General features: G+C 32.4%; 1 protein-coding gene and 1 pseudogene across 3 annotated transcripts in view; one reads left to right on the plus strand and one right to left on the minus strand.

The window, feature by feature from the left end:
* ATG4C (autophagy related 4C cysteine peptidase) overlaps positions 1–10,465 on the plus strand; it is a 68,797-nt gene that overhangs the window by 4,151 nt on the left and 54,181 nt on the right. The gene's annotated exons all lie outside the window — the stretch shown is intronic.
* On the minus strand, positions 2,346–2,464 carry LOC111745304 (annotated as a pseudogene).

The raw sequence follows: 10,465 nt of genomic DNA on the forward strand, positions 1-10,465 counted from the left end.
GATAGGTAGAAGTGAATGGATTTTAGAGGTGTTTAGGAGGTGGCACTGGATGATGGATTAGATATGAGGAATGAGGGAGAGGAAGGTGCCATCTGCCACCTCTAGCTTTTTGGCTTATGTAACTGGATGTACTGTGGTATAGTTCACTGAGATAGAGAACATTGTAAGATGACCAGGTTTGATGGGACATGCTTTGTTTGTTAATATATACTTTTTATTGTGACATCTGTTCAGGGTTAATTTCTTAATTATTCATTTTTTTTTCTTTTATGTCGTTGTTTACTTATTAAGTATATTTGAGGAATGGTGTACCTGAAACAAGTTTTTACAATATTTTTTTTCTTGAGTGAGTAGGTATTTGTTTTGAATTTATAGGTAACATTGAACCATATATATGAATAGGTAACTCAGTAAGAATTATATTTTCATCTTTATTTTCACTTGGGATTTGGCAGTAAATTGGGCATCCTGTTAAATTTTTACTTCATTCAGTTGGTATATATGTATATATTAAAAGTGTATTAGAGAAAAAAGGATATGTTTTTGATTTTTCTTTGAAATATTTCCTTTGTGTAATTTTGGCAATATTGAATCAAACAATCAGTTTATTATTTAAATTTTACATTTCATAGTGAAGCAGTAGCATGTGTAGAGCAAAGAACATGGACTTTAGAGTCAGACTACCTGGATTCAAGGTGTGTTTTGCTATTTACTAGCAGTATGACCTTGAAGAAGCTGTTTTAAGCCTTTGTTGTTTTTAAAAATCTATAATAGGATAATAATAATACCTGTCTTATAGAGTTGTGAGAATTAAATGAGATGATATATACATAACTTAACAAAACTCTTGGTATAGAGTTTATTATTAGTATTAGTATTATTATTATTATAGTGATATGGGGTCTGAGACCATCTGGACTTTTTTGGCAACATTTAAACTTTAGAGTTCCTTATAGCCAGTAGAGCTCAACTGGAGAAAATATTTGTTTGGTAGTCATATTTGGACTTGGAGAAAATATTATATAAGGTGACTTTGTTTATTTGCAATCGTACTACATAAGTTACCACATACCATCTTTCACAGATTCTTATCAGACATTATGTTTAGTCTGCTGCTATAATAGGAAATTAATGTTAGATTGGTTTTAATTACTTATTATTTGTTAAGATTATTACTTTTATTTTTAGCCAAACCTTTCTGAACTTTGTACTTGCTTTTAGCTCTTATGGATAAGGTGAAGAAGTAGTTAGACTTTACGAAGTCTGATCAGCTGCTCTAAAGTTAATTTCCACACTATCTTTTTTCCCACCTTTTTTTCATTTGAAAGTTTCAGACCTATAAAAAGTTGAAAGAGTAGTACAATATTGTATATGCCTCACCTAAATTCACATGATGCCTCATTTGCTTTCTCTAAATACACATATGCACTTTTTTTTTCTTGCTCAACCATTTGAAAATAAGGTGGAGAAATAGTGATACTTCACTCCTAAATACTTCATCATGCATCTCCTAAGAACTAGGACATTCTCCTATGTAACTATAATGCCATTAGCATACCCAAATAATTTAGACTTGATAATATTATCTAATGTATAGGCCATATTCAAAAATGCAAATTTCCTCAAATGTTCCAGTAATGTCCTTATAGCTTTTTTTCTTTTAAAATACTGAATCCAAGCAGAGATTATGAATTGTATTTAGTCATCATATCTCTGTTTTCTTTTTTCTAGAAAAATCACCACCTTTTTTTTTCTTCTCCTTCCTTTCTTTTGTTTGGTCTTTCAAGACAGCCATTTTTAAAGAGTCCAGGCCAATTGTATTGTAAAATGGCTCACAAAATAAATTTGTCTGATTGTTTCCTCACAGTTTCAGTTAAATAATTTTTTTTCAAGACTGTTACGTAGGAGATATTGTAAACTTTCTATTTCATCACATCAGGAGTAATATAATGATCATTTGTCCCATTATTGGTAATGTTAAAATCGATCACTTGAGTTAGCCAGATTTATATATTCTAAAAGTATCTTTTTCCTTTTGTGCTTAATTAATTTGTGGGGATGATACTTTGAGATCATTGGGTATTTTGGTTTCCAACCATTTATTTTTCTGTTAGTGCTTTTAGAACCTTGCCTGAATCATCATTGCATTGATGGTTGCCAAATAGTGGTTTTCCAGTTCTCTCAATCCTTGTACATATGTTTGCTGGCTATCCTCTTCTTTAAAGAAAAGCTGTTCCTCCTCTCTCCTTTATTTTAGTATCACGATATATCCAAGGATTCTTTAATTAATTAATTAATTTGTTTATTTGTTTATTTTTTATTTTTATTTATTTATTTATTTTTAACACCTACAGCAACTAGTATTCCTAGGTGGTCTCCCATCCAAGTACTAACCAGGCCCACACCTGCTTAGCTTCCGAGATCAGATGAGATTGGGCACGTTCAGGGTGGCATGGCTGTAGATGGATTCTTTTTTTAAAAAATATCTATCCACTGTGTTATAACCTGTTACTATTATTATTGATGATTAAATTATCCCAAATTTTGTTAGCCCTTTCACACTGGTTCCTGTGGCCTTTGCATATGTCCACATTGGTGTTTGGGCACATTCTTAACTTTTTGCACAATGAGATATTCCAGCCTCACTTTGTATATTCCCTGTTCAAGCCCTGGAATCAGCTATTTTACCCTGGAGCACTGGTTCATTTTAGTGGGAAATAGTACTTAGAAGCCAAGATTTGGGCATTGACAAGACAGTTAACCTTTGAGCAATGCAGGAGTTAGGGGTGCTCACCCCCATGCAGTCAAAAATGCATGTATAACTTTTGACTCCCCTAAATCAGTAGCCTACTATTGACTGGAAGCCTTACTGAAAACATAAACAGTTGATTAACACATATTTTGTATGTTATATGTATTATATGCTGTATTCTTAAAATAAAATAAGCTGAAGAAATAATTTTATTAAAATTATAAGGAAGAGAAAATACATTTATAATTATTGAAAAAATCCATATATAAGTGGGCCAGCTTGTGCAATTCATACCCGTATTGTTTAAGAGTCAACTGTTCTTGTAGCTACTGGAGTCTCATTGTTTATAGGCCCTGTAAGTAGGGTCCCCTCGCCCACCCACACACATGTTTTTTTAAAGAAATCATGAGTTTATAGGTGACCTTAAATTTAAATTCAAAACCACAGAATTCCTCTTTACCCTCTCTCAGTTCAAATTTGTATTTCCCTTTCATATACGGAGAATTTTGATTCTCCACTACATCAATATATTTACTCATCTTATCTGTCCAACAACACACATAAGATAGTTTTGGAATTACTTTACTGATAGTAACAACAGATTTCCCCAGTGAAGATTTTTTTTTTTTTTTGCCATTTTATGTCCTTAGAATATATCCCATTAAAGATGTGTAGTCAAAGTAAGTATTCAAAATTATTTGAATTTTTTTCTGTGATTATGTTATCAATTTAAAATATAGTTAAGTTCTTACTAAACTGTTTTTTTAATAGACTCTCTATAAAATCAGTTACCTGTAAAACTACTAAAATAGACATAATAATTTGACTGTATCATAATATATAGTTATAGGAAACTCAAGAACAGTTATATCAGATAGAGAATATACAGTTTTTATCTTTGTAAGGTTTTAAACTTGTAGCTCTATTTTCAAATTGATATGCTATTTAAAATGAGAAATGTTGAGAAAAATGACATCAAACAGTGCCACTTGTAACCCAAAACAATTGTGTTTGTGTACATTTTAAACAATGCTCTTTTGACTGATGATACAATTCAAGCATTAATCTTTAACAATAGACATAATTGTTTAGGGTACTTTAACTCATTCCTTAGAAATATGGCTAGTGTTTTCCTGTATTTACACCCAGAATAGAAAGATTTATTTTATTTGTATGTCCTTTTTATATTTGTATTTGAAGAATGCCAGTTGTGACTTTGTTTTGTGTTACCCTGTGATATTTTTCATGTGTGAATAGTCTCATTGGAAAGTGGAAAATATTTTCTCTTACTGATTATAACGCTTTTCATTTCTATTGTGAGTCAACCATATGTGGTCTTGAGTTCTGATTAGCTATAAATATCTTGCTCATTAGAATATAAGGTTAATGAGGACAGGAACTGGTTTCATGGCTCATTGTATCTCTCATAGTACCTTATAGAAGTAACCACTACTTAATGAATAAATAAGTGTGATATTTTATGTTTAAATGACATGTAATTACTATTCTCAATAATATGGACATACCTTTTTCTTGGCTAGAGTAAATTAATGGACTGGGACTTGGAAAAAAGCTTTTCCATGTTTACTTGTTACAAACCTCAAAATCGGTGTCTCAAACTGAATTCCTCATCGTCTTGTTAGCCTCCTCTGGGGCTCCCTATTTCTGTTAATGGCATCATTATCCATCAGACCTGAAATCTTTGTGTGTGAGGTTATAAACATTTCGTATATTTATCTGATGTTGCTAGTTCTACTATCTCTGCTTGTTGCTTATGTCTTCTTATTTCTTATCCCTTACCGGTACCTCGATTGAGGCTGCTATTACCACTCCTATATAGCAGTCTTGTCACTAATTGAAGGAATTGAGAATATTTAATGTGGAAAAGAGATAATGGAGGAGAGGAATAGGAGGTGTGTCTTTAAATATGTGATGGGTTTTCAGATGGAAGAGGGATTAGTTTCAGAGGGCACAGCCATGACCAGTTAATGGAAATTAAAGGACACAGACTTTTGGTTCCATATGTCTTTCAAGCAAGTGTAGTTGTTTTAAATTGACCAGTATCATGCAGTTATGTGGATACTCAAGAACAGGAGTCCCCAACCCCTACGCCACAGACTGGTGCTGGTCTGTGGCTGGTCAGCAGCCAGGCTGCACAGCAGGAGATAAGCGGCCAATGAGCAAGTGAAGTTTCATTGGTATTTGCAGCTGCTACCCAGCACTAGCATCACCAGCTCAGATCATCAGGCATTAGATTCTGATGCCAAAAATGTTGGAGACCGCTGCTCTAGGACAGTTATATTGGTAGAAAAAAAATAGTTTAAAACACTATCAGGCTTTGAACTTATATTTTCAGCTCAGTACAAAGCTTGTTAAGTACTGATCTAGCTCCTTATTCTAGAAGTGTTCACCCAGAGGCTAGGTGAATATGCAAAGTTGTATATAAAGATCTCACTACTATATGGATGATTGAACTCAGTAATTATGGTATCTGAACCAGAGAGCAGATCAGATTCCTGGGTATGAGAGTGATACTTTTTTCAGTTTTTCAAATTTACACATTTTCTTTCACTACTCCTCCCCATCCCAAGTACTGTAGGTGAGGAGCAATTACCAGTAGATTAGTGTATTGTGTGGGAAAAATGGTTAAAAACTGTTATTAATATTACTGCTTACTATAAGTTACCAGATGCTTTGTAAGTTCCCTTTCAATTCTGATATTCTGACATCCTTCAATTCTTATAGAGTTTAAGTTTGTTGATTAAATGATTCGACCCAATATGTTACTTCTTGTATGTAGACTGCATATTTAACACTTCTCAAAGTTGCATTTTAAAGTACAGAGTCAAATTCATAAAATCCTCCCTAAAACTAAGGTCTGTAAATTTAGTACTTATGTTTTCTTTTATATATTTTATTATTTCAGGTCTTAAATTTAGGTCTTTGACCCATTTTGAATTAACTTTTATGTATGGTGACAATTAGCAGTCTAGTTTTATTCTCTTGTATGTGGCTTTCCAATTTTCCCAGCACCATTTATTGAAGAGGCTTTCTCTTCTCCATTGTATATTTTTGACTTCTTTGTCAAAAATTATTTGCCCATATTTATTTCTAGGTTCTCAGTTGTGTTCCATTGTTCAGTGTGTCTGTTTTTCTGCCAATACCATGCCATTTTAATTATTGTTGCTTTGTAGTATAATTTGAAGCCAGGGAATGTGTTACCTCTGGCTTTGTTCTTTCTTCTCGGGATTGCTTTGGCTATTCTGGGTCTTTTGTGGTTCCATACAAATCTGATGATTTTTTTTGTTCTGTTTCTTTAAAAAATGCCATTGGGATTTTGATGGTGATTGCATTAAATCTGTACATCACTTTGGGTAACATGGCCATTTTAATTCTTAGATTCTTCCAGTTTATGAACATGGAATACCTTTCTATCTCTTTATGTCTTCTTCAATTAGTAATGTAGTTTTCAGTATATAAGTCCTTCACATCCTTTATTAAGTTTATTCCTAGGTATTTTAATCTTTTTGTTGCAATTGCAAACGGAATTGTTAAGTCAGACGGGAAAAGTCAAGAACCATATGATTTCACTCATGTGGGATATAAAACAGAAAGCAAAAAAATGAACAAACAAGATAAACAAAAACTCGTAGACACAGACAGCAGTATGGTGATTACCAGAGGGAAAGTAGGGTGCGGGGGATAAGTAAAGGGGGTCAAATATATGGTGATGAAAGGAGACCTGACTTTGGGTAGTGAACACACAATGCAATATACAGATAAAGTATTATAGAATTGTTTACTTGAAACCTATATAATCTTAATAACCAATGTTACCCCAATAAATTTAATAAAATTAATTTAAAAAATAAAATATAGAGTCTGCAAACATTCGGTTACCTTGGACTCATCAGAGGTTACTAAGGTCCTGACATAATTAAAATGTGTTTATCAAACTATAGTAAACATTATGTTCTTAGAGGTAAGATCGAGAAATGCTTAAAATATCCCAGATATCATTAATAATTCTTATTGTAGTCTTCAAGTAAATGATTGAGGTCATTTAAATTCTTTATATCCCATTTAGGTTGGTTCATGAAGACAACTTTACAGTCTGTGAGCATGTAATAGTGTTGCACAGTGGAGATTTTTGCCTGTAGAAACTTGATATAAGTCATATGTGAGTGTCTGCTCAGTACTTAGTTTCTTCTATAGATGTTTTTACTTTTTTAGATTTAAAAGAACACATAAAAAGTACATTTTATTTATGTCATCATTATAAAGTAGCTATGCATTAATTTAGTGTTTTTAACTAGAGGATGTGATCCTGAGGAATCCTAACAATGTTTATAAGATGTATCCTTGAGGCAAAATTACCTTTTTAGTCTTTTTGCTATCAGCTTTTTATTTTTCTTAAAAGCCAGGCTCTGAACATGTGTGTCCTGCCCTTATCATGTTGCTATTCCTTTTCTTAATCTTTCTGTCTTTGTCTCTTATTGCCAGCCATCTACATTGTCTAACCCTTAGCTCTGAAAGAGATAATCCAAATAAATTTACCAGTGCTCTCTTTTTCATATTTACCACTTTTTTTTTTTTTTTTAAATAAGCCTGTTGGGTTTACAAACCAAACACAAAGTACATTGCATGAAGACAGAAGATTGTCAAGTATAGGTAAAAGGAGGGAATAGAAATGGATACAATAATTGATGTTTCTGTAAATAAGGAACTGAAATGGGGAGATGAAATAAGAGAATAGAGAAGACAGACCAACATATTGAGAGACATTCAAGGTCAGACAAGGGATTGATATTTGTTACTAAAAATGCAAGCAGGTAGAAAAGGTTGCAGTAGATAAAAAACTTAAGAGAGGACCTCACAGTTAATTTTATTTGATGGTATACCTAAAAGCACATCAAAAATTGTAAATCAGTATATTTCTTGCTGCAGGATACCATTTGGGGAAGATACCCAAGCATACACATAGCCTGGAAGTCTGCAGTGTATTTACTGGTTGTGCTATGTGACTGAGATATATTTTGTAGAATCAGTCTCTAAAGTTCTGTCAGGAGCTTTTACTTGGTTTTAAATATGCCGTGGATAAAACATTCTCTCTCTTGCCATATGGGAGAGGCTGATTACCTTCCTCCGCCCTTCAAGGACAGTGATTTGAGTACCTTTTACATTTATCAGTTTATGATTTATCAACTGTCTTAATGTGTGGTTGTGGTTAGAAAAGTGACTCTCTAAAATTGACAGCTGTTCTCAGTCGATGATTTTCATATCAGATGTTGTAGCTGTGCCTTCCAAAAGGACTCTGCTTAGTCTTCACTTTGCTTTTCACATCATTAACAATAAAGTTTAGTAATAAACTTCATCTGGTAGCTTTATCTATGTTTATTGAGATAAATAAAGTTTTCTCTTTAATGCTGTCGTCTGTTAATTAAAAATGGATTTGTCACAATGTAAATAGCAGAAATGAAGTAGATGGTAATATTTGCTGTAGTATGCATTAGTAAAGGTTACTTGAAAAAAGTTATTAATTTCTCTAACATTTTAAGAAATAAACCATAAGTCTCTTCTAAAAGTGGGAATTGTGATGAGTGTTATTTTGATGGTTTTCCAACATTACATAAAATTAACAAGAATTTTGGCATATCAGTGTGATTACTGGCACAGTCAAACCAAGTATTTTAGATACTGTATGAGATTGAAATATACCGGATAATGAATGGGTATCGCTTCACTTTATACTTGGATAGACAAAGAATTTTTAATTTAATTTTTTTTTTAATTAGAAGAGCTTTCGGAAAGAATTTGTGGGTGTTGATAGTTTAACATTTTGTACTAAGACGACTTGTCATTGTGGTTTTTTTTCATTTGTGTTTTTTGTTCATTTGTAGTTAAACTAAACATACTGTTTATCTTGCATTCCTTTGGCTTATCTCAGATAAACATAAAGAAAATATTTTAATGGACTGAATGGATTCAAGTATTAATTTATTTTTCTTCTTTCTAAATCTCACCACATTTATTTTGAGAGGAAACAAAAGTTATGAATTAAGTTATTTTATTCAGCCAAAGCTGCTCTGGGGAAATTACATTGAGGAAGTTAAAGTTTTCTACATGACTAAATAGCTGAATCCAATGTCTTTAAGAACCACAAGAATAAAGTTGTTTATCTTAAAAAGGAAAAAGCACTTTGTCTCAGCATTTTTATCTTATAGGCTAGGCTGCTTAGCAGTTTTGTAATAGAATGTCTTTTTTGCACATTTCTTAGTTGAGCAATTTCAGTTGTTTTGTTAGAGTTTAATATAACCTGGGCACATTTGTAATTTTGTATGTTAAATTTTTATTTGAGCAATTTGTTTTTGAATAATTTTATTATTTTAAAAGAGGCTCAGTGTAAACAATTTAAATAATAAAGTACAAAACAAGAAAGTAAAAATGATATTTCATCTCTTAGAGATTCCACTTTTAACATTATGGACTTCTAGACATTGTTTTATGCGTGTGTGTGTGTGGGGGGGGATGGGCATATGAATATACATACAAAATATATATGCATATAGATACATAGATCATATTCATGCTGCTCTTTTTTTTTTCCACTCTAATCCTTGGATTGCTCTACTATTTTTAAAATAATGAACAAACTTTGTATTTTAGAGTACTTTTAGGTTTACAGCAAAATTCAGAGAGAATATGCAGAGTTCCCATATACCTTCTATCCCCCAACACACACAACCTTCTCCACTATCAACATTATTGTCAACAAATGGTTCATTCGTTAAAATCAATGAACCTACTTTGATACATCGTTATCACCCAAAGTCCAGAGTTTACATTAGGGTTCACTTTCCGTGATGTGCATCCTATGGATTTGGATAAATGTATAATGACATGTATCTATAATTATAGTATCATACAGAATAGTTTCATTGTTCTAAAAATCCTCCATGTTCCACCTACTTATCCTCTTCTCCCTTTCTCCCCCTGGCAATCACTGATCATTTTACTGTTTCCATAGTTATGCCTTTTCCAGAATGTCATACAGTTGGAATTATTTTAAAAATTGGCTTATTTCACTTAGTAGTATACATTTGGTTTCCTTTGGGGTATCTTTTCATGGCTTGATAACAAGAGTGCAGTTGCTGGATCATATGGTAAAAGTATATTTAGTTCTGTAAGAACCTGCCAAACTGTCTTCCAAAGTACATGTACAATTTTGAATTTCTACTGGCAATGAATGAGAGTACCTATTGATCTACAACACTGCCAGCATTTGGTGTTCTCAGTGTTAGGGACTTGGCCATTCTAATAGTATGTAGTGGTATCACGTTATTTTCATCCGTTTTCCTGATAAAGTATGATGTGGAGCATATATTCATATGCTTACTTGTCATCTTCTTTGGTGAGGTATCTGTTAATGTCTTTGACTCATTTTTAAATCAGGTTGTTCATTTTCTTGTTTTTGAGTTTTAAAAAATTTTTTAGAAAAATATATTTTGGATAACAATTCTTTATCAAATGTATCTTTAGCAAAAATTTTCTCCCAGTTCGTGGCTAGTTTTTTATTCTCTTGCCATTGTCTTTCTCAGAGCAGAAGTTTTTAATTTTAATGAGGTTTAGCTTGCCAGTTATTTCTTTCAGGGGTAGTGCCTTTGGTGTTGTACCTAAAAATTCATCGCCATACTCAAGGTCATTTAAGTATTC

This window comes from Pteropus vampyrus, unplaced genomic scaffold, assembly GCF_000151845.1.
Source record: "Pteropus vampyrus isolate Shadow unplaced genomic scaffold, Pvam_2.0 Scaffold151, whole genome shotgun sequence".
Classification (NCBI taxonomy): domain Eukaryota; kingdom Metazoa; phylum Chordata; class Mammalia; order Chiroptera; family Pteropodidae; genus Pteropus; species Pteropus vampyrus.